General features: G+C 38.0%; 1 long non-coding RNA gene across 1 annotated transcript; it reads left to right on the top strand.

Moving 5' to 3' along the window:
- Positions 1-8493: 8493 nt before the first annotated feature.
- Positions 8494-9298, top strand: LOC121051438. The gene is made up of 3 exons (XR_005805711.1): positions 8494-8644; positions 8758-8985; positions 9257-9298. It is a non-coding gene; the product is annotated as an uncharacterized LOC121051438 (long non-coding RNA).
- The last annotated feature ends 17698 nt before the right edge of the window (positions 9299-26996 follow it).

The following is a 26996-nucleotide window of genomic DNA, read 5'->3' as shown; positions in this document are numbered from 1 at the left end:
TATATATGCTTGGATCAAATGAACCTCAAGGGTATCTTTCCGAATGCAATTACATATTTATATACCTTGCTCATATGCTCTACTTATATTATTTTTCCAAAATGATTTGAGTTTTGATATTAGGCTCAATTCTTTCACTAGTTACAACCGTTAAGGCTCAACTTTTGCTAGAAAATAAGGTATAAAATTGGTACATATATAACAGAAGCAGATTGGAGTAACAAAATGCAAACCCCTACAATAAACTAAAGAAAGAAGGGAAAGGACTGACCTTGAAGTTTTGAACAAGAACAGGAAATACAGAACTCTCTCTCCAAGTTAAACTCTGAGGATTAAAATTAGAATTCCTTTAATTAGCTAGTTCCAAGGAAATATAAGGATGAAGAAGAAGAAGAGTAAGAATGAGAAAGTAAAGTAGGGTCTGAACCTGAGGCAGCCGCAGAAGTAAGGACTGCCTTGAATCCCCAAAATAAATATGTAAACCAACAAAAACAAAAGAGAAGAAAAAAAATAGATAAAAAAGATTAAAGCTGAATGAAGTGAGCATAAGGACATGGTACACACTACACAGTAAGCATTGACTCCAAATATAAATGCTTTGAGTAATGTCCAAAAGGACATACACACAGAGAAGAAACCCAGCTGATCGCAATAACTCTACATCGTTCATATTTAATATAAAACCAGCAGGTCTGACTCCTGAGCTCGGTTTCTGTTTTTGTGGCCTGTAAACTATTATATGCAGTTGTCCTTCCTATATTGCTTGCCTCTTCTTGTGCAAAGTTGCTCTGCCTCGTTGATTTTTTTGATTTTGTGCAGACTGGAAAAACCAGTGAGCTATAATTTTCTTATAGCCGTTGCTTCTTGTCTCTGCTAGATGGTTTTCTTTTGGGCCTTGGGATTCAAGAACTGCATACCCCTTCACGATATGGATCCATAAGCAACAGAGTTGTCGACTTCACCATAGACAAAGACCTGCCATATCGATTGCTATTACCTCAACTAGTCAATTGTTTCTTTTCAATTTCGTTCAAATTCCATTACAGAAATTGTTGGAAAATTTAATATTAAGTATTTTATTTTCCATAATTTGTGGATGAATTATTAGTGAAAATGTGTGAAGTTGAATATTTGTAAATGACTACGTTATGAGAAATCATGGCTTATCACAAAAGATAACTTTTGGTGAAAAGTCATATCTCCTTCAAAAGTCACTTTACATATATAAAACACTTGCTACACCATATTTTGAAATAACTTCTTGAATTCATTTTTCCTCCTCTCCAAAACATATGAGTTTTCCTAGTGTCATGAAAACCAATTGAGTCTTTTCAAGAGAGAGTTCATACACAATCTAAGTTCGCTGTTCTTGAGGTTTGGAGTGCTACTACCACAAGAAGAAGGTCGTTGTATCCTGGGAGACGTTTGCCATTAAAACCTTGAAGCACCGATGATGAGGCAATTTCGTCTTAAGGACATAGAACCAAGTTCTAGACTCGACCATATTATTTAAGGTTTTTCTAACTTTTATTGGTTTACCTTTATTTGAATTATGCTTTCTACTTATTACTTGATCTGCATAATTGAATTCTTGATTTTATTATAAATATAGCAATTAGACCAACATATTTACCAACAATCTTAAGTCGAAATCGGTTTGGTCATTTGCTATATCTTTTGTTTGGCTCCAAAACCAGTTGGTGTGCAAACTGTCTCTTTTGAGCGAGTAATTGCGCAGGCGTGCCAGCACCGCGGGGTGCAGTCGTTGGGGTAGTCCCTTGACCTGACTTCTTCTTCAAGCGCTGTGGACGAGGAGAGCACCAACCTCGTCACAGGGTTCTTTTCTTGCCTTTCGGAAAAGGACTTCTTGCCTTACGCGGGTAAGGGCTTTGGTTGTGGTCTCTTTGCGTTCACCGTATCGATACTCAACGTTGAAGGCTGAGCAGAGCAATCACTGGGAAGTTGGAGAAAGCACGGGTTTTGCTAAAGCGTGACTTTAGCTTCGCTGGGTTGCGAAGGCGTTACCCTTGCTTCGCTGGGTGTGTCGGTGGCAGTAGTACTGGCAGTTGGCTTGCGAGGAGACTAGGACTGGAAGCACGGTCGCCGGGTTGATCTGGTGATGCTGACAGTCGGCTCGCGAGGAGACTAGGACTGGCGGGCGGTCACCGGGTTTCAACGAGGTTGAAGGTTTGCTCCGGGGAGGCTTTGTAATCGCTGGGATTGATTGATTAGAGAGAGGTGCTCTTCTGTATCGTCTTTAGCCTCTATATATAGGCTACTGCAGATTCACTTTCCAAATATGAATGAAATACTGTATTTTAGGCCACAGTTATTGGCCTTGAATCAAATCAAAACTCTTAATAGTTTTGATATCTATCGTAAGCGATAATTAATAATTATCCTCTGTCGTAGCTAGAATGTAGGCAAAGATTAATTGCCTCTTAGAGTCCTGAACATAATCTTCCTCTTGGTCGCAAGCTGTTGGATATGCATTTATTATATATATCGTCGCGAGCACTCGTCACGAGGACTCCTTAATTGACCCATCTGCCATGCAATATGTATGTGTATATATTAGCCACGTATTGGCTTTTGTATGCAACAAAGGAGTTCACCTTCCTTAATTGCCTATCTGCCATGCATGTGCAATTATGTATGTATATATATATTCCTCAGTTGGCCCACCACCTAGCAATTATATATACTCCTTGATTTATTGCAATTAAGGTGGTTGACTCCTTCTCAAACTGTTCACGTCCATTGCATACTCCTTAGTTGCACATATATTGGTACTTAATGCAAGATCTTTTGTCAAATATGCTCCGTCCTCGTAGCCAAGCAAATCACCATAATTATCAAATATATTGATAATTACTAGTAAATCAAGGAATATTCAGATTTGCTTCAAGATTGCTTAGCCTCCAAATAGGCTTTACTTGGCCTCTAAACAATGTATTCCGAACCTATCGGAAATAAATAGGTCGGGCCACGGAAATTGGCCCAGTTTTCTTCGAGTCTTCCTTATCGGGAAAAAATGTTATTTTGGGTTCAAACATCTTTGTTTCGATTTCTATACGTACCTGGACATGCATTACTATCTAGTTTAACATTCAACTTTGATAATATTGGTAATTGCATCTTTACTGCATGTCTGCAAGTGGTTGTTGTTTCGATTATAAGTCTGGGACCTTGCATCTTTCGATGGTTTTAAAACTGTCCAATAACTACTGGAATTTATAAAAGGAAATGCTATGTAAATTCATATGCAGAAGAAAAAAAATGGGTCTGATCATACTATATATATGTATCGTATCTACAGTTATATAGAATATGTAGTTCAAAGGATTTTAATGTAAATGCAATTTATATATGCTGATATATATGAATTGCATGGTTTGCATTTTAGTACCCTGTTAAATTAAAATGGCGTTATAGAAGACCAAACCATGGTCTGCATTTGAGCACGTTCAAGGTTCCTACTTCTTAAGGTATTTATCAGATATTTTATTGTAATTAAAATTACTCATAATAATGAGAGAATAGTGGGGGTAGTCAGTAAACTCTCTTTAAAATTAAATCTCCACTAAAGAAGATAAATGGAACGTTCTTTGAAAGAACAACAGAATGACAGGTTTTGGTGATTAGCGGTCTTGAAGACTTAGAAAATTATGGAGGACGCTCTGCTAAATAGTTAATAAGCATCATAGATTCGTGAAGAGATGCTTTGCTAATCACAAAGAAACTACCTCTAAATTGTGGGGGTGTGGCTAAATGAATTTTAGTCAATACAAGTAGTGAGTCTCGACCAATTGGTGTACCGAAGACTTGACTTGGTAACAACTACTCTCGAATGGAATTAATTTTCATGTATTGAATTTGATTTGGAATGAAGTTATAGTCAAACAAGTGGGCCCAATTATTTGTATTGAAATTTGACTAGAGAGTAAGTTGATCATCGAAAGAAATGGAATATATATAGCCTAAAACATAAAGTCGCCATCATGGATACCCAACCTAGTTGATTGGAGATCCCAAGATCTAGGTTCAAAGGGACAACTAAATGGTGGATGACTTTGGAGTAGCATTGTGGAGATAAATCTCTTCCCATGTCTTATGACGATGAAACAATGCTTAATGAGTTAGGGTAAGCTTTGCTTTTAATGGTTCTTATAGCTTGAATTTTCAAGTGGGGTATAGAAGGATACTCTTCATAGGAAGCCACCTATCACTATGCCAAAAATTGCATCAGACTACGCTTTTTAGACAACGAAAAAAAAAATTCCGTTGTGTGTTGATTGAAAATGCTTCATACAACAGATTTAGTGAGATTTTGTTGTATAAGGACGCCAGAAATCAGAAATCTGTTGGTGCATGATTATTGTACAACACTTATAAGAATTTGTCTGTTGTCTGAATGAAAAGAAATTTCCCTCTCACCTTCCTCAAATTTGGGTCGAAATTTTGACTCACGTTGTACAACAGTATAGCTGTATATGTTGTATGAGCAAAATATCATACAACACATTTTTGGTTTGCGTTGTGCAAGTTTGGAAGAAAATTAGATGTTCCCAAAATGAGAGTCTTTAGCGCCAAAATGGTTAATTTTTGGGTGAAATGCGGGTACATGATTGTAAGATCCTACAACGGAATTACCTATTTTTGTTGTGTGAATGTGCCTAGGCGGGAGAAATGAGTTTGCGATTTGCACTAGGCGGGAGATTTGCTTGTTGGATCCCTAGGATGAAGTTTCAGTGTAAACTATCAGACAACAAAATTTCATTTATGTGTTGTCTGAATTGATTATACAAGTTAAAAAAAAGGCGGAGAAAACGAAGTTAAAAATTTCGACACGGGGGAAACAAAATTTTCGTTTCCCACACACTTGGTTAGTTTTCCCACTCGCTCTGGCAGCTCATTTTCACCTCACTCACTTATTCCTGAAAGAACTAGCACGCGACCCCTCTCTGGCTCTTCCCCGAAACCCTAGCCCTCTCCTCCTTCCTCTCCCGCTCTCTTTTAAGTGAACGAGATAGAAGACGACCCTTTTTGGTACACAACATCAGCTTTATCGATGAGATGGACATTCTGGGCGGCTCTGAAAATGGGGACGGATTGGACCTTGAGGGCCAGTTGGTCACGGTCTGTCTGGGAAGCAAAGAGATCGAGGTGGAGGAGGTATTGGTTTCTAGGGTGGTAGGTGGCATCGAGGAGGCGTAGGATCTGACCCAAGTCGCCTTTAGACCAGGAGAGGAGGTGGGCCAAGGAAGGAGGGGTCGGATCAGAGGAGTTGTTGTCGTGGTAGACGACGCGGTGGCTCTGTTGGGTCGGGAGAGAAACTAGTTGGGTGGGATATGGGGGTTGGGGGACGAAGGTGGGGGAGGAGGAAGAAGAGGGTGGGGAGAGTGTGGCGTAGGTGAGGGAGGCGGAGGAGGAGGCGAGGGTGAGGAAGACGAGAAGGGCGAAGAGGTAAAAGGCAAAGAGAGCGGAGGAGAGGGAGGCGGTGGTGGCCGTGCTCCACGGCGCGTCGATTATGCTCTGGTTGTCAACCAATTAGGACTGGTTCGTCAGTCTCACTGTTGATGACTACCCTTTTCTCAAACAAGACGGTACTGCTTGGATTTCAGTTCATTGTTTCTAGGTTGCTGGTGATTTTTGTGTTTTTGATATGCTTTTTTGTTTGTGGGTTGTGCAGATCTTCTTCACATTATGTCATTTCTACCTAAAGATCAGAACTTTGTGAACCATTCATTGGCTGGAAAGAGTAAGGTGCATTTGTTTTTTTTTGTATCTGTTGTTTTCGAGTTTTGTGTTATTGTTGTTTTGAATGTTGTGGTGGATGCTGAAGCATGTGAGGGTTTCAATGCTAGAGATTTTTTGTTTGTGACAATTCTTCTAGGATTACCTAAGAAACAACCTTTTGGGACTCCAAAAACAAAAAAAAATTACAGATTCCTCTGACCCCAACTCATTCATTATTTTTGTAATGACATTTGTTCACCTCTTTAAGGAATAATCTAGCACCATTCAAGATGTCCCAAGAATACAACCCTCGTTTTTCTCAGAGTTAGGCCACTGCATTGTCCCATTTATCGCTCAGTAAATCCCACAATTTTGCATTGTCCACTGCATTCGAACTCCAATGAAGTAGCATATAACACAAGAAATTCATATATGAATACTAGAATCTGCTACTTTCATGTTCATTGATTTACATTTCCTTTTCTGTATTATGCCAGGCATCCTTTAACCTTGTCATATAATCCCAAGGCTGCAAGTTTTAGAGATGGTCTTTTGCGTACGGGATACTGTGGAATTTAAATTTTGTTCAACAATAGTTAGGGAGATTGTAGGTCTCAAATGCAGGTTGATCGTTTTATTACAAGAATTTATGATTTGTCCCATGATACTGCAGGCCTTGACACTTTTTAGAGCTTGCAGTTTTTCAGCTTTACTTTGTTGGCCAACAACTACATGTACTCAATAAATTATATACCACCTTATGCTGACTTTTAATAAAAAACTGGAGTGTTTGTTTCTATAGATTCACTTTAAGTGAATCAAAAAACTAAATATCTCTCTCTCTCTTAGGACCAAAACACTTAAATGAAAGTGTTTCAATCCAGAATCGGAGGGTTCAACATTGACTACTTATACCATCCTAAATTGACATGTTGCAAGTCAAGTTATTAGCAGTCTAATTATCCTCACAAAATTATTACTAGTATTAATAGTAAGAACAGAAGAAACAGCAGCTCCCTATTCCTCACAAAATGTTCACATTGATACGTTCATATTACCTAATCTTATGGAAATGTTCATGCAAATGAAATTTGTTTCTTTGATATGCTATTGAGCTATATTTTTAGTCTTATTTGCTGGTTGTTATGCAGAGCTAACGTTGTCACTTGGCTGAGAAGAATGTTTCCTATCTTCCAATTTCATCACCACCTGTTCTCTCTATCCATCAGAAACATGATACTACAGGTTCAAATTACTCTCTTTCTCTCATCATTCTCTCAAACTCTCAATATAATAGCATTTGTTTAAGAAATAGGTAGAAAGTACTTTTGCAAATTTCTCATTGGATCTCTTGCCTTACCAGGCTCTGTAGAGTTGCCTCTTTCGCTGCAGAAAAAGTTGTTTTCTGGAGAACATACAAAAGAATGTCTTTCGGCAGTTGAAACGATATTTGGATCAAGCCCAAGCATGGATGGTGATTTCATTGTGATAAATTTCTTTGCTCTGGTACTTTCCTTTGTAATTTTTATTATATTTTTTGAATTTGAATCAAAGTTATCCCTTCCATGGATTGATACGTTAGTGACATAAATGAAGCAAGTATAAAGCATAAAACTTTTGAAAATCTATACTCAAGGATGTTAGATATAAACATGATAATAATTTTTTGTAATTATCTGATTGGCATTACAACTTTGCATTGTCATGTATCAATACAAATGCATAGCTTTCTATGCCTACGTCAGTCAACTTCTTTGGGTCAAACCACAAAAAAAAAAAAGGGCATTTGCATGTCTAGTGTGAATCTCCTTTAAGTTGGAACTTCCAGCCCAAAAATCCGTTGTGGTGTTTTACAATAATGGCTTGTGGTGTCATTCTTTTGCAGCAAACAGGTTAGGAAGAACTTAATACGTGCTTTTTCCAAAATAATAGTCTTGAATATTCATGTAGCATCTAACTAAAGCCAGTTTGCCAGAATTATGAGAATGTACTAACTGGTCTTTTTATCTATTCATTGGGTTGTTTCAGATATCAGCTTAATATATTACATGATTCGTGGTCAAGGAACAATCAAATTGCATGTGGTGTACAATGTATTGGAGGTAATTGAGATTTTGAACCTATGATCTAATTTGGGGTTTGTGTGCGTTTGATTTGTATCATTTTCGGCTATATTCTTGTGCAATTTGTCTATTTCTTACTTCTTGTTGTGGAATGTGCTTCAATCGAAGTTGATGTACTCGAATAGGAGTACTTGAATAATAGGTCGCTTGCTAGACATAGTAGTTTGGTTATGAAGTTTGCAGTTTTCTGTCTAGGAATTAGGGAAATTTGTAATCCAAGACCTTAGGAACATTCTTATTTTTTTAACTCTAGCAATGTTCAACTAAAAAAAAAACCCCTTGGATTACATTATTTGTAGCGAATAAGTCCGGAAATTTGAGGTTTTGATAGTACTAGTCTTTCAGTGTCTTACTTATCAAAGAGCTTTTACCTTGGTCTCATAGGAAAAGCAACCAAGTGTACTGACTAGACTAGCAACTTGCTGTTTGATTCTTTGTACGTACTATACCACTGTCATTCAAGCTTCTGTTATGCAATCTTTGGCTTTATTTCTTAGCTTTTTTTTGTGGTTGTGGCGTGACAATATGTTGTTATTGTTGTTTAGATTGGAGTAACCATTTTGTGTCGAAGAGAAATTATCATGTCCCAAGGATGATCGTTGGATTAAGTCTCTAAATGATAGTATCTTAGAAGACTCAACACATCTGTTATATGGTATGATACATTGTGATGGGATTGGGCATTTGCTATGCATCAATAGACTTAGAGGGGGTTCTAAGCATCTTCGCGGCAGAGAGATCATGGATCTTTGGGATCAGATTTGCACAAATCTTCGAACCAGGTAATGGAAACACTTTATTTCTTAATGGACATTGATTTATCCTTCTTTTCTGTTTTTTTTTCTTGGTTGAGTATTCCTGTTTGCTAATCTTAATTAAATTGTTATTTTGGCAGTTACTATCAAAGAGCTTGATTACTACACATATCCAATGATCAACAATAGACTCATTGTGCTATAAAGATTGTCAGCAATACAGACTATAAAAACACAGGCAAAGTATATGGGCAAAGTTTCTTGATGCAAGTTAGAATCCGGCACCATGGGCTGAAGAACCAACAACTAAAATATTGGCTGAAGAACCTGCAATATCAGGAGGTGGGAATATTGTGTGGAATGTGAAGGTAGGTTACTTCTCTGACCTTCCTCCTTGCGTTTGCTATTCTTTAAATTGCCCACAAGTTACGTAACTAACGAGTGTTAATTCCTGGAATAGAGAAATATTTGGAACCTTCTTCAAATTAGAGTTTATGTTCAACATAATTGAAGATTCTAAGCATGATCATTGTCGGTTTTGCCTCTGTTAATACATATATAGGATCCTGACATTGTCTGTTTTCTTTCTATTAATACATAGAATCATATGACTATCCTAATTTTCTATCCCTTTTCCAGATTATCTTGATGAGTGGGATAAGCAAGAATGTTTCAGAGGAGCTATCATATGAAAGAAGCTCTGATGATCGCATGCCTCATATCTACAATATCATTAGGTTTGCCATTCTTAAAAACACTGCTCATTCATGACAATTAGTGGTCCATGGAATTCCACTGATGGCGGTGATCCATCAGTTGATGATAGCTCTTTAATTCAAACTGCAATAAGGTTTGTGCTGCTTGCTATCTATTATTTAGTGGCAAAGACGATACTACTTTTGGTATTATATTGAATGATGTTATCTTTGTAGATATGGAAAGGATGTTGTGAAACATGATCTGCAGAACTGCAAGAACTGGAATCGTTTTCTTAAGGTATAGCTTTCCCCTTATAATTATTGCGATGGTTAAGTAGTTGCAAGTCAGTTTGATTTTGCAGGTTTAATTTATAATTAGGTTTTCATTATATGTGGCATGTGCAAATACACTACGATAGGATTGGGAAAGATGGATTCTTTAGCCATAAAGAGATTATTGTCATATTTGTCCCAGATTTGTCTGAGTGTCTTCCTTCATTGGATACTGGTAGTTTAAATTTATAAAAATGGAACATGAACTTCAGTTTATTGAATGTGAACTTGTACTCATAAGACGGTACTGCTTGGATTTTACTTTGCATTCCATAATCTATCAAATTTCCCCATAAAGGATAAATGTTGAAGTCCTAACATGTTCTCTTTGGTACAGTCTACTGCTTTAAGCATGGGGAATAACCATGAGTATGATATGGCAGTTAAAGTTGAAAAGGCTAGGTATGACGACTATGACTATTATTTGTCCTAAGCAATTACTCTATGTTGATATAACTTTCCCTAGTAATGCTTTCTTATTTTGTAGATCCATGATTTAGCATATTATAAAGCTAAAGAAATGCTCCATCGAAATGAGTGGTAGCAGCCAATACACCCAAGCGGATACTGATCAAGTGCGAAATGAGTGGGGGAAGTTTGTTGTCAACACATATGTGCATGAGCCATGAAGTAGCGCGCTTGATGCTGGTCCATTTTTGCTAAGGAAAACATCTTTTTTTGTGCTTCTCTGCTAGTACATTGTCATGCACCATGTGTTGCATGTTTTGGAACAATAGATATATATGTATCAGCTTTTTGATGTCCCAAGTAGATGAGCATGCACTAGAATGCTTCTCTTGTTTAAAATGTTGGGTTCAATGATTAGTGGTTTGCAATGTTTATATTTGATGGTTTGCAATGTTTATATTTGGTATGTAAATGGATCAAATGCACAATTTAATTCAGGAATGGGATATGTTCAAAATAATCAGACAACAAAATAGACAAAATGATAATTACCCATTGTTTGAATGACAAAAAATAGGGACAAATCATACTGCAATCATTCATATCATACATCGGTTTTTAACAAATCACTGTCTTCTAATCTATACTCACACAACAGAAGCAATTAAACTCTGTTGTCCGAGAGCTAATCAGACAACAGTTATAGTCCAAGAACTGAAGTTTGAATATCAATCAGACAACACACAAAATAAAAGTCTGTTGTCTGAGAAGCTCAACATACAACATCTTTAAAACTAGCACTGTTGTCTGAAGGCAGCGCCGCAACTGCAGCGCAGCTACGCCTGGCATCTGCCGAGCCACATGCCAAGCCTTCTGCCGAGTATCACACAACACGTTTAACACATACCTGTTGTCTGTATGTTTCTCAGACAACTGTGTTCCACCGTTGTCTGATTTTTCATCAGACATCGGTCACCTCTACAACGGTGGCACTCCAAATCAGACAACAATTTTTGTCTGTCATCTGATACCACTTTTGGCATAGTGTATATGAGTGTGAAATGAGGCCGTTTCTATGAGAATTTTTGAAGGCTGAATTCTCTAAAGCACTCATGAATACCGGGTGTTATCCATGGCCGGAAGGACACAATAGTAGAACTAGATGTGTATGAAAAGGTATTGTGTGAATACTATTGTCTTGGTTTACATAAATGGCTGAATTCAAGACATCACGTTCACTAATTAGCTAGTAAATCTGATGGTATTTCACTACGGAAGGTTCAAGGCCAAAAGCTACCTATCCCGATGCGATATCATTTTAACCGAACTCTCTCATATGTCCGTGCGCATCGTCTTTTGAAATTTTCCTTTCTAAACTAATTATTTCATCCATGTGGGGGATTGTTGGAAAATTTAATATTAAGTATTTTATTTTCCATAATTTGTGGATGAATTATTAGTGAAAATGTGTGAAGTTGAATATTTGTAAATGACTACGTTATGAGAAATCATGGCTTATCACCAAAGATAACTTTTGGTGAAAAGTCATCTCTCCTTCAAAAGTCACTTTACATCTATAAAACACTTGCTACACTATATTTTGAAATAACTTCTTGAATTCATTTTTCCTCCTCTCCAAAACATATGAGTTTTCCTAGTGTCATGAAAACCAATTGAGTCTTTTCAAGAGAGAGAGTTCATACACAATCTAAGTTCGCTGTTCTTGAGGTTTGGAGTGCTACTACCACAAGAAGAAGGTCGTTGTATCCTAGGAGACGTTTGCCATTAAAACCTTGAAGCACCGATGAGGAGGCAATTTCGTCTTAAGGACATAGAACCAAGTTCTAGACTCGACCATATTATTTAAGGTTTTTCTAACTTTTATTGGTTTACCTTGATTTGAATTATGCTTTCTACTTGTTACTTGATCTGCATAATTGAATTCTTGATTTTATTATAAATATAGCAATTAGACCAACATATTTACCAACAGAAATCACCACAGAGATTAGTAACATTTGAGAGAAACAGAAGTATCTCTTTAATTAACACATGCAGGATCATCCTTTACTCAAAGCAAACAAGTTAATGCTCCAATCACATTCCAATTGATCATAGCATTTGAAAAGAGTTTTGCACCTGCAGTGGGACTAGCTTCAATCATTCGCTTACCAGTGACTACCACATCAAGCTAGGACCTGAAAAAATGCTGCCACTGGTACTGTACAAGCCATTTGAGGATGTTATCTTCATATGCTTCAAAGTTTTAGCTTTTGGGTGAATAAAGGCAAAACATGCATAATGTAACACAGGGGGTATATTTAATTTCTGAATGCAAATGGATAATTAGATATCTTCCTCTTATAGGCTCACCGCTTTCGCAGTCACAAATAATAATTTTGGAGGCAGTTGCTTTTATGCTTATTATGTTGAAAAATATCGAAATTGAGTGTGCCTCTTCAAACTAGGGTTTAGTTCTAGAGTTGTAATAGGAGAGAAGGTTCTAGATTTTTTAATTATATTCGGATTCTATTTCCTTGTATGACAAGATTATGTACTTTGTAAATCCCTATATAAAGGGCTCCTATTATCAATAATAGAACACACACAATTCTCTCATCAATCTCTCTGCAAATCATATTTTCCTTAAACACGTTATCAGCACGAGCCCTAACCCTGTAACAAATAACCAAAACTCTAAAACAAGTCGAAACCCTCAAACCCTAGTTGCCTCCGCCTCCCAACTAGTAACCCCCCGACCCAAGGAGTCTCGAACCCGCTGCAACACAACCAAAACCGGCCGGAAACTTACCGAACCGGCTGCCGGAAGCCACAAACCATCCGCTGCGATCTCCCTACCGGTTCACCACCTTCTGGACACACAATTGCCACCAAATTTTGTCAGCAGCACCGTCTCTGTCCTAGGATTCAAGAACCGGAAGCGGAACACCAAGAACCGAACCGGCCATCAAACCGACTGGTCCTCCTGCAGAAAAACCGGCAGAAACGACTTTTTGCCCACTTTTTCCTGTTTCAGCCAATACCAACTGTTGCGAGCTCCTAGCCCTAGCTAGCCATACCGTGCACTGCCCCTGCAGCCCTTGAGCACCCGTGTGCCACCTACTGCCCCTCAGCATCACCGCACGCCTGCTGCCCCTGCAGCACAGCAGCACACTCGTTCCTGTGCAGATCAGCCTTTTTGTATGCCCCAAAATGTCTTGATAGAAACCTCAGATCAAAATGCTTCCTTCATAAACGTTATTCGTATCCCTTCTATTTGACCTCAAAATTGTAGCCCTATTGGAGTCGTTTTGAAACCTGTACACCATTCCAAGTGGGAGCTGTTAAGAAGCGAATCTGCTTCGAATTTCAACAAGTTTTAAAGATTAAAGTTCCTGCTTTCTTGTCTTTATAATTTCTTTATTTTATTCGGGGATTTGCAACCTTCCCTTCTCCTCCATCCCACCTTTCTATAACGTGGGTTCGATTATTCAATAAGTGGAATTGTGGGGATTCACGCTAAACAGACTAAGAGCGTTCGTAATCAATGAACTAAGAGTGTTCATAATCTTCGGACTAATAGCGTCCACAAGTATCAATTTTTGACCATATTAAACATCATTGTTTCGGTCTAATCGAAATATTTTTGGAAATTAATTTCTTGGTAGCCTAGCTAGGAAATCTTATTATTTTAGTTTTTGTGGAAGTTTAGCTCCGAAACTAATTTGGTCTTATTTCACCCTTTTTTAGGATGTCAAAAACGAACAAACTCGATTTTGTTCCATTGGATTATGCAGGCAAAGGGTATTTAGATTGGGCCATTGACATTGAGATCCATCTTAGTGCCTGAGATTTATTGCATACAATCCAAGAGCTTTGTCCTATAGAAACAGCTCCAGATCCTCAAACTGAGAAAGATAATTCCAGGGCAGTTGCCTTCATGAAATGTCACATGGATTGTGACCTCCAGTTTGAGTTCATAAATGAGGATAGCACCATAAAGCTTTGGCAAGCGCTTCGTGAACGTTATGGCAATGTTCGTGACTCCATCCTTCCGAATATAGAAGCAGAATGGAATGATCTTCATTTCTCTGAATTTGACACGGTCATGCAATTTTATTCGGAAGCTCTTTGCATCAGATCAATGATGCGTCTCTGTGGAAAGACAATCACAGAAGACCAATTGATTGAGAAAACCCTCAATACTTTCCCTGTCTATGCTATGAGGTCCTCAGAATTATTCCGGACTCATGTAAATGCAAGACGGATCACAAGTTTTCAACAGCTTATTAAAGCTATGAATAGAGAAATTGATAGGCCTCAAGATGGCCATCAAGAGCATCGTCCCATGGCTAGAGAAAGTCGCCATCAACGTCATGATCCATACGATTGAAATGCTCGAGAAGGTAATCGCCCAAGGCGACAATCACTCGACCGTAGGAGCCGTGATTTTGAGGGAAGAAGGTTTGGAAATCATGGAGCCAACGTTGGCCATGGTTATCACTTTCCAACGCCACCGGTCCTAGGGACCGTGCAAATTGCGCCAATGCGCCTCAATCAAGGGAGATTCCTCTTTATGGTGTCTATTTATGATATGGAACGTCTGATCAATTGACCTGAATTTGCAATGTACCTAAGAAGGTAGCCGCATCATGGTGATCAAGACATCGAGTTCAAAAAGACTTTAAATCTGGCGATGAAGACAAAATTCCACAGATTTTTATTTCGAATAGTCTTTTATTTTTCCAAGAATTATGTAATGACAATTATGCCTTAATCAATAAATGACAATTTTGTATTAACTCTTTCTCAAGTGGCGCATCCAATGAAGTATGATGTCTAGGAAAGTGATTGAGATTAGTGGTACTTAAGAGAGCCTCGCTCCACCGACATCTCTCGCTCTCTGCTTCCCTGGTCATATTTGATTGGAGTTACCAAACGGATTGAGTAACTACGATTTGTCTAAGTTTGATTTTTATTTTGGATTAGACTTTGGTCAAGAAATTTTGATGTAATCATTGGCTATTAATAAAGTGTCGTTTCTTTTACTTAATGTCTTGGACATACCTTAATTCGAACTTTATTTGAAAGATATAAAAGCCAATGGTTTTCATGTGGAAACACATTGTGAGAATGGACAAGAGTTCCTTTGCATCACCTCTAATGACTACGGACATAAACGAGTATTAGAGAAACTTATGTGTCGCTCTAGTGGGTTGTATGCAACCACTATTCGAGTCATTGAATCCAACCATGTCATGAGAGATGACTTATGGGATTCTGACACATATAGACTTTGGCACGACCGTTTGGGACACCCAGGTCATGATATGATGATCCGTGATACTAAAGACTTCACACGGACATCTCTTCTTCAGAACGAAGAGAAGTGAGAATCAAAAGTCAAGAACGAAGAGAGCATTGCACTGCCGCCACGCCTTGGGGCGCCGCAGCCATGCACCACCGGCCGGCTGGCGCAGGAGCCGTGATCCCCCTGCAGCAAAATCATGGCTTTGACGCCATGTATGGAGACTTGGCTCCTCTCTCTACTTCTCAAAGTAAATTGTGACATTGTGGCTCAACCAAAACCTTCATTGGTTAATTATAAGGCCAATCTTTCGTTCTGTAAAGCCTGTTTTTTAGGATCAAGACCATCATATGCAAAGGACACTAAAGAAATAATTTCATTCTTACATAGAATCCAAGGAGATTTTGTGGATCGATTCAACCAACTTGCGGACTGCTTAGATGTTTTATGGTGTTGGTTAATGTACGGACACGCTGGTCACGTGTCGCTCCATCATCCACTCGTAATGCTGCTTATGATGAACTCCTAGGCCAAAACATATGGCTACTGGTTCACTACCCAGATCATCCCATTCAGTCAATTTGACTTGATAATGCTATAGAGTTTACATCGAAAATTTTTGATGACTATTACATATCATTGGGTATTGATATCAAGTATCATATTCCCATGTACACACCCAATTGGTCTCGCGGAAAAGGCACCATTAAAAGACTATGATGGTAGCCCGGACTTTGGTAATGCGCACCAATATTTCCACTTGGGTTATGCAATATTGCATGCAGCTATGCTAATTCGTCTATGACTCATAGTAGCCACTCAACTTTTATTTGCGTTACAGCTAGTGATTGGGTTCGAGTCTAATATCTCGTACTTATACATATTTGAGTGTGCGATTTATGTGCCAATTGAGCCGCCACAGTGCAACAACATAAGTCATTGCAACGAATGCATATATATATATATATATATATATATATATTTGTGTTGGACATAAGTCTCCAACTATAAGTCCGCTATGTAGAACCCTTGACAGGTGATCTCTTTTTTGCTGGATTTGCGAATTGTCACTTTGATGAGACAGTCTTCCCGTCGTTAGGGGCAGATTAGAATGTCAATGTTCAACAGGAACGACAAGAATTGTCATGGTTTGTCCCCACTATGTCTCATCTTGATCCCCTAAAAGTGACGAGATCACATATACCTGCTGCAAACATGACTGCAAGGATTGATGTCCCCACAATAGGACATGGTACCACCTATAGGAGATGGGTACGGCACTACTACCATGGATGGTGGTATGGTGACGCCACAAAGGTGGCATAATGGCGTCATAGGCCATGGGTTCGGCTAGAGAGCGTAGGAGACCCATAGGTTCGATAGATTCTCGCCCTAGGAAGAGAGCGAGTTTGGCACAACTTGATCCATTGATCATTGATACTCAAAATCCGTCTTGTGAGAATATTCTGGATTGTGGTTATGTCCAAGAGACATCGTTGGGGGATGCCTCAATGTTAGAACCAATTCTTGAGAATATAGAGATCTTTACGAATTACACTAGTGTACATGAAGACGTGGAATTATTTAGACCAATGACATCGAACCTTACTCCGTTGAAGAATGCCAACGTAGAGAAAATTGGCCTAAATGGAAAGATGCGATCCAGGTTGAATTGGATTCACTAACAAAGAGGAAGGATTTCGGGCCTAAGATGCCAACACCTCCTAACATAAAACCTGTTGATATTAATAGGTCTTCGTTAGATAGCGTGATGAGAAAAAGAGATGATAATCTCACCTTATGGCATAAGGCTTCTCACAAAACGCTCTGGAATTGACTACAAGAAGACATATTCTCTCGTAATGGATGTCATTGCACTCCACTACCTTGTTAGTTTGGTAGTTTCCGAATAACTGAACATACAGCTTACGAATGTGGTCATTACGTATCTCCATGGGGATCTAGATACGGAATATAATGAAGGGTCTTGTTTACTTCATTTACCCAAATCAAGTGGCTCTTGACCACGGAGCGCGTTTGCAATGAGGGTGAAATGCTCACTAAAGTGACTACTTGATTGGGAAGAGATATGATGAACTATGCCCCTGCGTTTTCATGACAAGTTCTAGATTTGCAATTGTCACGGTTTATGTTGATAAACATAATTGGAATCCTTGAGAGTTAAGGGAAACCGCTGAACACCTGAAATCTGAGATTGAGATGAAGGACCTTGGGAGAACACGGTTTTGTCTAGATTTAGAACTTGTATACCGTGTTAATAAATGATTTGCATTTTGATAAAGTCAAAGATGCACTCCCATGGTCGTCCGTAGTCTTGACCCTAAGAGGGATACATTTCGTTCCAGGGATGATGACGAAGACGTGTTAATTGGCAAAAGTGTCTTACCTAAGTGCAATTGGCGCATTATTGTACTTAATACAATACAAGACCGGACACCTCATTTGTTATGAACTTGTTGGCTAGATGTAGCCCTGCACCAACGCAACGCCATTGGACTGGTATAAAGACAATCTTTCGTTACTTAAAATGTAAGATAGATATGGGCTTGTTCTATCCCTACAGAGAGAAAAGAATGACGGAAGAATGAGAACGGATCTCATTAGCCCAAGTGGCATCGTCCAAGACGCTGTGATCGGCAAAAACCACCGGCCACCCATCCTCCTCCCTTACATCAAAACGATGATGATGTTTTGATAGATTTTGCTGATGTAGGGTATCTCTTTGACCCTCACAAATGTCGTTCCTAGACCGGTTATGTCTTTACCATGGGAAGCACCGCGATATCTTGGAGGTCTACAAAGTAGACCCTTGTTGCTACTTCCTCAAATCATGTAGAGATTATTGCTCTACATAAAGCCGTGCGTGAATGCATATGGCTAAGGTCTATAATTAGACACATTTAAGGAGCTTGTGGTTTGAAGTCTACCACAGATGAACCTACATGCATTTATGAATTGAGAAAATGAAATTAGGTTTCATCAAGGGCAACAACACCAAGCATATATTGCCTAAGTTCTTTTACAATCAGCAACAAAATTAATCACTTCTAAAGATTGAAGTGAATCAAATCCGATCAGAGGATAATGTAGCAGACTTATTCACTAAGTCGACCTAAATCCACCTTTGAGAAACATGTGAAGAGCCTCGGATTGAGAAAATTATCCGAACTCCCATGAATGTAGCAATCAGGGGGAGGAATGATGTCTACATGATCGATCTCGAAGAGTGAAAGACGTGTTGTGCTCTTTTTGTCCTTCGACCAAGGTTATTTTTGTCTCACAAGGTTTTTGTTACCTGGCAAGGTTTTTAATTAGGCAACGATCAAAGCGTCATCACCAAGTTTGAGCGGCACAAGGGGGAGTGTTGAAGGATATCGACATTGAGTGTGCCTCTTCAAACTAGGGTTTAGTTCTAGAGTTGTAATAGGAGAGAAGGTTCTAGATTTCCTAATTATATTCGGATTCTATTTCCTTGTATGACAAGATTATGTACTTTGTAAATCCCTATATAAAGGGCTCCTATTATCAATAATAGAACACACACAATTCTCTCATCAATCTCTCTGCAAATCATATTTTCCTTAAACATATTAAGAATTTTTGTCTTTTGGTTAATAAAAGTAAAAGAGTAGATGCAATGAAACTCTAGGATGTCTTTGTGAGTGCAAATACATACTTCTTATGGTGTTTTTACATGCGATCAGTTGATACTCTTTTAGTCACAGATTATTTTTATTTTTGTTTGCTAGAAATAAAGGTATAAACTTGGAAAAAGAAAATGAAAACCCCTATAAGGGAGACCAAAATTGGCACAAAAAACTTAAGAAAGAAAAGGAAACCTAACCTTAGGAATAACAGGAAATGCAAAAGTCTATTCAATGTAAAATCTAAAAGGTAATGACTGCCTTGAAGCCCCAAAAGAGATATATGACATGGTAGATGAGCAAGCATTGACTCCAAAGAGAAATTAAATGGGTAACGTTTGTGTTCTGTCGTTTCAAATCAGTCTGGTTTCTGTTTTTGTGGCCTTTGAGCTCTGATGCAATCGTCCTTCCTATAATGTTTGCCTATTCTTGTGCAAACTTCCTCTTCCTTTTGATTTTTTGCAGACTCTAAAAGCTGTGAGCTTTAATGCATTTGCACCAAAAGAATCTACAGGTTTGGACCCAAAACCACATTTCTGTTCTGAGTTTAACTCGGTAATGAGAATGAAATAGAGAGAATTACTCTCGGTTCCCCTCCTATCATATGTTTACCAACACCAAGGGGAATCAAATTTTCATTGGATACATGAGAGATTCTGAAATTACTTGATCATTTTCATATAGGTGAAAATTATTTCATTGTATAAACTAAACCGAACTAATTTTTTTTTTTTTAATAAAGGGCTGGTGTGGCTGCCCTCAAGCCTTGATTAATGAAACTATCGAATACGGGGGGGGGGGGGGGGGGGGGGGGACATCAAGCCTAAACCCCTGATTACAATAAGCCTCTAGAGAATGTCCCGAAATAATATTAGAAACATCAACCAAATACATGTATTCTAACAAACACCAATTAGCAAAGAGTGCACTACTAACAACTCTATTTGCTTTGACATAGCAGTGACATACCGGAAAGATTACTCGATTCCCACAAAGCATAATTACTAAAATCACTGCTTTCCTACTATGTTGCCACCGGAAAGTAAATCCGACCACACTTAGTTTCATTCTATCACTAGGAAGTTGCGACCATTTAACAATCGAACGTTACCTTACTAGGCCAGACAAGGCACTTAGAGTGCATACACTGGCATTTAGCTCGACTAGACCTACCAAATACTTGTAGGAACTTATTACACGCCGATTGCGTGACAATACTAAACAACTAAAATAAATAAAACTAAATAGAAAACTAAAGCAAAAAGCCCAGGCTAGGCCCAAAAAGAGAGCCTAAGCCAATGCTTGAATCCAGGAAAAGGGAAGACCAATAGTCACCAGCTGAGCCCGGCCCAACCTCACCATGCCTACCGTCTGCAGACCACCAATTGCGCCGACTGTCCTTTGTCGCAGGACCAACATCATCGTCATTCCGCCATCCCCGCCGCGCCAAAGGTAAGCGTCACCTCCTCCAAGCAAATCGATCCCCAAATTGGATCCGTGAAATGCAATCCAGATGGGATCAGTTGGATCCGATCCAATCCACGCCACCACAAATCCAACCTCGCCCGGCAACCTCTAAACCCGCGTCTCCACAATGTTCCGTAGACGATGCGAGCGAGGCAGCAACCCAAACATAGCTATCAACTCAATCTTCCCCTTCCAGCTAGCTAGCCTCTCACTAGACCTACACAAAGTCGACGGCGAAAGGGGTCTTTGCCGAACAGGAAGGAGAAGCTCTCAAAATTTCTCTCTCAACGCTAGGGTTTTTGAATAAAGATTGAACTATTAAGGGTAAATTACTGGTCTCCCCTTAGGATTTAGGTCCATTGCCCCTGTATTGTTAATGTTTAAGTGGGTATAACATGATTATGAAATTTGAAAATAAAATTTTATTTTAAGGGATAAAAGATTAAGTTAAATCTTGATGGGTTATGGTTTATTCATGATTAAATGCTACCATAGAACGATTGTCTATTTTATTTGATTTCTCAAAGAAGACTAAAAACTTTTGGGTGGCCTCTCATAAAGTTAATATCTTTGCATATATATAAGCCTCACTATCGCTGAGGCCGAGTTACCTCCTAGCTCCTACAAATCTATTTGTGTTTGGCTCTGAACTTCTCTGCCTTCAATTATATGAGATGTTTAATTTGTGTCATTAGTGTTGATGTTTCTTATAATAATATAGTTGTTTTAATGAATACTACTTTTCAGGTTCTGTGGATCTTTCCAAGTTTATTAGTCTTTGATGAAGATGTTGCTAAGCTCGACTTACTGAATGAGCTAGGGGAAATACAAAGATTAGCCTTTTCTACTTTCCAGAGGATGGACCAGGAGATGCCTTTATGATTATGTAATTGTTCCATAAATCATAGCATTGGGCCTTCTATGGGAAGACAAGTAGAACATTAAGTAATTGACTCTTTTAAACTTCTAATTTTGTTACTGTTGGTATTAAGGTGTGAATGTGAAGTGAGAGAGCCAGTAGTTACTGTTGGTATTAACACTACACCAAATATAGGCTTTAGAGACGAAGCCGAGAAACGAATTAACAAAACTGTCTCTACTGTTTTTATTAGAGATAAATTTTTATTGTGCGTCTCTAATATTAATAGAGACGAATAGAATTTATCTCTAATACTAATAGAGACAGAATGGATCCTCTCTAATTGATTTGGCGCTAAATTAAAAATTTTGGAGCTAAAATTTTTGTAGCCTAGAATATATTTAGCGCTAGTTTATCAAAATTTTACTAATAGAGACGGATAAGTCTCTCACTATATATTTTTAATAAATAAAAAAAATAAAACACCTATCTTTTCTCACTTCACTTCCTCAATCACATCTTTTCTGCTTCACGTCCAATGTGATAAACTCCAAAAACTGCTTAATTATCAAAATAAAAAACTTCAAAAACTGCTTCACCTCCTCAATCCCAACGCTTTCTCTAGCAAAAATTGCGGTTTTCACTTTCCCCTAAAAATCCAATCCTAGGGTTAAGATTTCCATTCCCAATTTCCCCCAAACCAAAATCCAATCCCAATCTCCGTGAACCATCACCATGGGGAAGAATGACTTCCTTACGCCCAAGGCAATCGCGATCCGTATCAAAGCCAAGGGGACTCCAGAAGCTCCGGTGGGACTGCCATACGTGCCAGAAGCAATGCCACGACGAGAACGGCTTCAAGTGTCACTGCTTGAGCGAGAGCCACCAGCGCCAGATACTTACTTATTCAGTGAGAATCCCAATCGCGTCATCGAGGGTGAGAAACTGAGAATCCCAGTAGCATTCAAATGTTCAAATTAATTCATCAATGTTGATAGTGGTCAGAGAAGAAACTAGAGTTTACCACGCAATTTGTATTCCATGAAGATTTTAGTTCCTTAAGTTGATGTCAATTGCTTGTAGTCTACTATTGACTACTTGTTTTACTTAATCTTCAATTCTCAGTCTTCCGTCATTTTCTATATAGTCTATACCTGATTACCTGATGGCTTTCCTGTGTGTATGTTGTTCTTCTCAATAACAAAGATGAATAGTTACTGGTGTGCACTTACTGTTATTTACTCCTAGTAAATTAAACCATGTTGTTCTTCTCAATATATATTACATATTTTTGTTTTATGTTTTGGGATGGTTACCGAAGACACACACTCTGTCTTCTTTTATATATATATATATATATATATGGATGAATGTTAGTTGCATTGATATATACATATATTATACGCATATAATAAGTGTATATAAATGCATGTCAAATTCAAGGTTCTGGTTCTTTTATTCTTTATTCTTTTGTAATAGTTTTGGCTTAGTGTTCCATTTGAGTCCTTGGCTTAACATTTGCAAGTGATAGTATCATGTGTGGAGTGTACAGTAGAGAGAGTTGGAGTTGTTTCTAGCAACTTCGACTAGCGCTCAATTCGCTTCACTGACTTTGCCCTCAACCGTTCTGTGCCGCTGACAGCTGTCGTCAAGAAAACTTTGGTGCCGGAAAGCTCACTGCGGTTAGTTCAATTTTCTGTTTATGGCTTATGCATGGCTGGATTACTCTGATCACAAACCTCATAGTGTAGCTATCAAAATTGTTCTTATATTACTGTAAGTATGCTATATTTGGTGCTATGTTTGTGTTATGCCTTCTACATTGATTTTAGTCTGGGTTCTTTATCTATCCTTCAAGATTATACACATAAATATGCTTCCGTTGCCACATTGGCCTATTGAAATAAATTACAGTTGTTCATGAGCATAAGTTAAGAGAAATAAAATACAAACTGCCTCACGATCAACTTTTATAGATTGTTCTTTGCAAATTTTGGACCAAATACTACTACTTTTATAGTGCCTGCTGAGCTTTTCCCGGCGAGGTTTAGGTCAACTTGTCATGGGATTTCCGGGGCTTCGGGGAAGGTTGGCACCTTGATCGGATCAATTGGATTTCTATGGGCTGCACATGGTCAAAACGAGGAGGATAAAAAGACAAGAATCAAGAGGTCGTTGATTGGTTTAGGTGTAGTTTGTATTCTCGGATTGGTGGTAACATATCTCTTCACACCCAAAACTAGGGGAAGATCACTAGAAGAGAATGAGAACGAGAATGGGAATGAACAAAATGCAAGATCAGGAAAATCATGTTACATGGCTAGAGAAGCAATTTTAAGTACTTATATATATATATATATATATATATGTATATTGGAACCATTAGAGTTTGTTCTCTATCTCCTGTAAATGGTAGGGGTATTTTAACTGCCTCACGATTAACTGCCTTTAGAACTTTATAGAGAACATTGACTTGTGTATTTTAAAGCTAGTCTTTCTTGCACTTTTTTATGTTTAGAACCCCATTTTCTAGTGTGCTACTGTGGTCAAAAGTGATTTGGTGTCATTGGCAGTATGGACAAAAGTTGGGTTCATTTAGATCGCTGCAGTCTGGAATACTATGCTGGTTTGAAAGTGTTTTTTGTTGTGTTCATTTGGATCGCCGCAGTCCGGAATATTGTTTGAAATGATGGCATCAGACTTAATTAGATATTATTTGTCTTTTGCTTAGCATGTTTAGCTCAAGAAGCATGGTCATGAGTCCGATCCTATTAAGTTTTTTTATGATAAGCATACATGGAATGACTAACAAAAAACCTGGATTGATAAAGTTGCTGAGCAGACACATGTGAGCTTTGTTTATATATTTCATAATCTGTTGCACACTATTAAATATAACAAGTCCATAACAAGTGAAGTATTTTCTCTCATAGGCTGGTATGCAAGAGAAGTTGGCAGAAATTGTTGCAGTTGAAGGTAATGAGACTAAAGAGATGCGAGAAAGAGCATATGTTGCAGTGATGGGACCTGAGAGACGTCACAGAGTTTGCGGTTATGGACTAGGTGTAATACTTGATATGGTGCCTTATCTTCAAATTGATGGTAGCTCATCATCACACAGATCACATGGAAGACACTGTGCTCACTTGCAGTCACAATTTATGGAGTTAGAATCCAAGTACCAACAACAAGAGCAAGCCCAGGTGCAACAAGTTCAAACTCAGGAACAACTCTTGCAAACCCATTGAGAATTGGCAATGTTGCAAATGATACAATCTCAGCCATCTACTCCACCTTCACAACAATCTTCTTAGCCTATGCAGCAACCATCCTTCCAGTTGCCTTCTTATCCTCCTCAAATGTACTGGCCGCAACTGCAGATCTATCCTCAAATGCCTTATCAGCTGCAAGATTCTTATCCTACCACTGGACTAAGTGGATTGCTTATGGGAGATACAAGTGTCCCAGAAACTGATTTGTTGAACCAGCTTAGAGCTTCATCGAACCAACGCTCTCGTGGATCTGAGCAATAGACTTTTATTATTTCTCTTGTTGATCATTAGATGCTAATTGATAGGCATTTGACTAGATGAATTTGTGACTTTTTTAATAACAAGTATTTTGCAGACTTGTATTCAACTATGGATTTAAGATAGGGGTGGGCATTTTGTACCGAAAATGCGGTTACCGACCCGAACCGCACCGAAAAAACAGTTCGACAACCGCACCGAACTAAAACAGTGTCATTTTATGATCACACCGCATCGAACAGTATAAAAGCGGTTCGGTTGCGGTTTCGGGTCATAAACCGCCCGATTTAAACCGACCTACACCGAATTTATTTTAATTACATTTTATTTATTTATTATTTCTCTATTGGTGGAAATGTTGGTTTTCAATATATAAGAAATCCATTTTTGATTAGGTTTTCAGTTTGTAATAAGTTGTTATGTTTGCTTGATCATTGATTTATATATATATATAAATATATGTGTGTGTGTGTGTGTGTAATAAGTTACTATGGTCTTTATGCAAGTTGGTTGATATTTGGGTGACATTTACCGATTTGTGTGGACTCTAAATGCATTCAAAATTTATTTATGCCTTATTGAAATTGTTAGGTAAAAATAAGCCTGATTTTGACCATCTCTTTCTAGTTGAAATTAATAAATCGCTCTAAACCTAAACTGACCCGCACCGCACAGAAAAATGGTGTAACCGAAATAATTGGTTCAGCCCTTTTGTAATGCCGTTGCGGTTTGATATATAGGCCAACCGAAAAAAGCGGTTTGGTTGCGGTTTGAGCCTCAAACCGAACCGAACCGCACCGCACCCACCCCTAATTCAAGATGCATCAGTAAAAATTTGTTGCACAGGAAATAAATTTATATTACATTTTGTTGCCCAAATAAAATATATATATATATATATATATATATGTAGGTTGTTAATTATAGATGGATTCATTGTTTCTTTCCAATGCCAGTCGAATTGGTGGTTAATAATAGATGGATTCTATTATTAGTAATATCAAATATTCTAATAAAAAGATATATTAAATAAAATATTTCTTCCGTCTCTAAAAGTAATAGAGACACCTTAAATTGTCATTGGCAGTTATTATCCATGTGGCAGCGAATAAGCAATAGAGACGGAACTTTTTATCCAAGTGTCTCTAATAGGTTTTAGAGACGCAACCTATAGGGACGAAAGTCTAATTTGTCACTCCTTCTATTAGAGACAAATTTAAGTATATTTTAGTCACTAATATATTTCTAGAGACATTTTGTGGCTGTCTCTAAAATATATATTTGGTGTAGTGTAAGGTGTGAATGTGAAGGCAAATACTTAACCTATGAATTTTTGCTGTTTAGATCCTTTTTGTAATGAAACCGTGAACTTCATTTGATTTTTGTTAGCTATTAGTTTCTTTAGAAAAAAACAAAAACAAAAACTATTATACGACTTGAATGCAATTATGCTACCCGCAACAAACTGCGGTATCTGTAACTAGTATCTAACTAATTTTAGTGGAGAAAACAGTAATGCAAGTGGATGTTGCAAAGTCTTTAGCACTTTCCTAGTTGGACCAAGAATTAATTTCAACACTAGGGGAGAATCCTGTGTTCTTGAATGATTAACAAGATGTCTTAAGATTGAAAAGGCTAGGTGTCATAGTCAGTGGTGTATCCACTTGAGAGGCTAGTTGGGCTATCCAATCATCACTACTAGAATTATGGCTCCAGACATCAGCCAAAAACCGATGAGAAACAAAAACCAGACCGATGTCTTTGTGGGTGATGAGAAATATCCGAAAAATGCAGACATCGGTTTTTAGCCGATGTCTAGTATTCATGTAGACATCGGTTCCTAATTATAAATCGATGTAAATAGGTTTAAATGATAACAAACTTACATGTTTTACTATAGTTAAACCCACATTTTATTGTATTTAATGCTTAAAGAAATATAGATTATACAACACAAGTTTGCGTTTTAACATCGTTATTGATTTAAGAACCGATGACTGATACTGTTACAGACATCAGTTCCCATAAACATTTCTTGTTCTTCATGATTTTGAAGCGTAATTTGCCACATATACCACGATTTTAGATTCAATAGACAAAGTCTAGTATTG

The sequence above is a fragment of the Rosa chinensis genome, chromosome 1, assembly GCF_002994745.2.
Source record: "Rosa chinensis cultivar Old Blush chromosome 1, RchiOBHm-V2, whole genome shotgun sequence".
In the NCBI taxonomy this organism is placed as follows: Eukaryota; Viridiplantae; Streptophyta; class Magnoliopsida; order Rosales; family Rosaceae; genus Rosa; species Rosa chinensis.
Note: the sequence above shows the minus strand (reverse complement) of the source record. Positions and strands in the feature narration are given on the sequence as shown.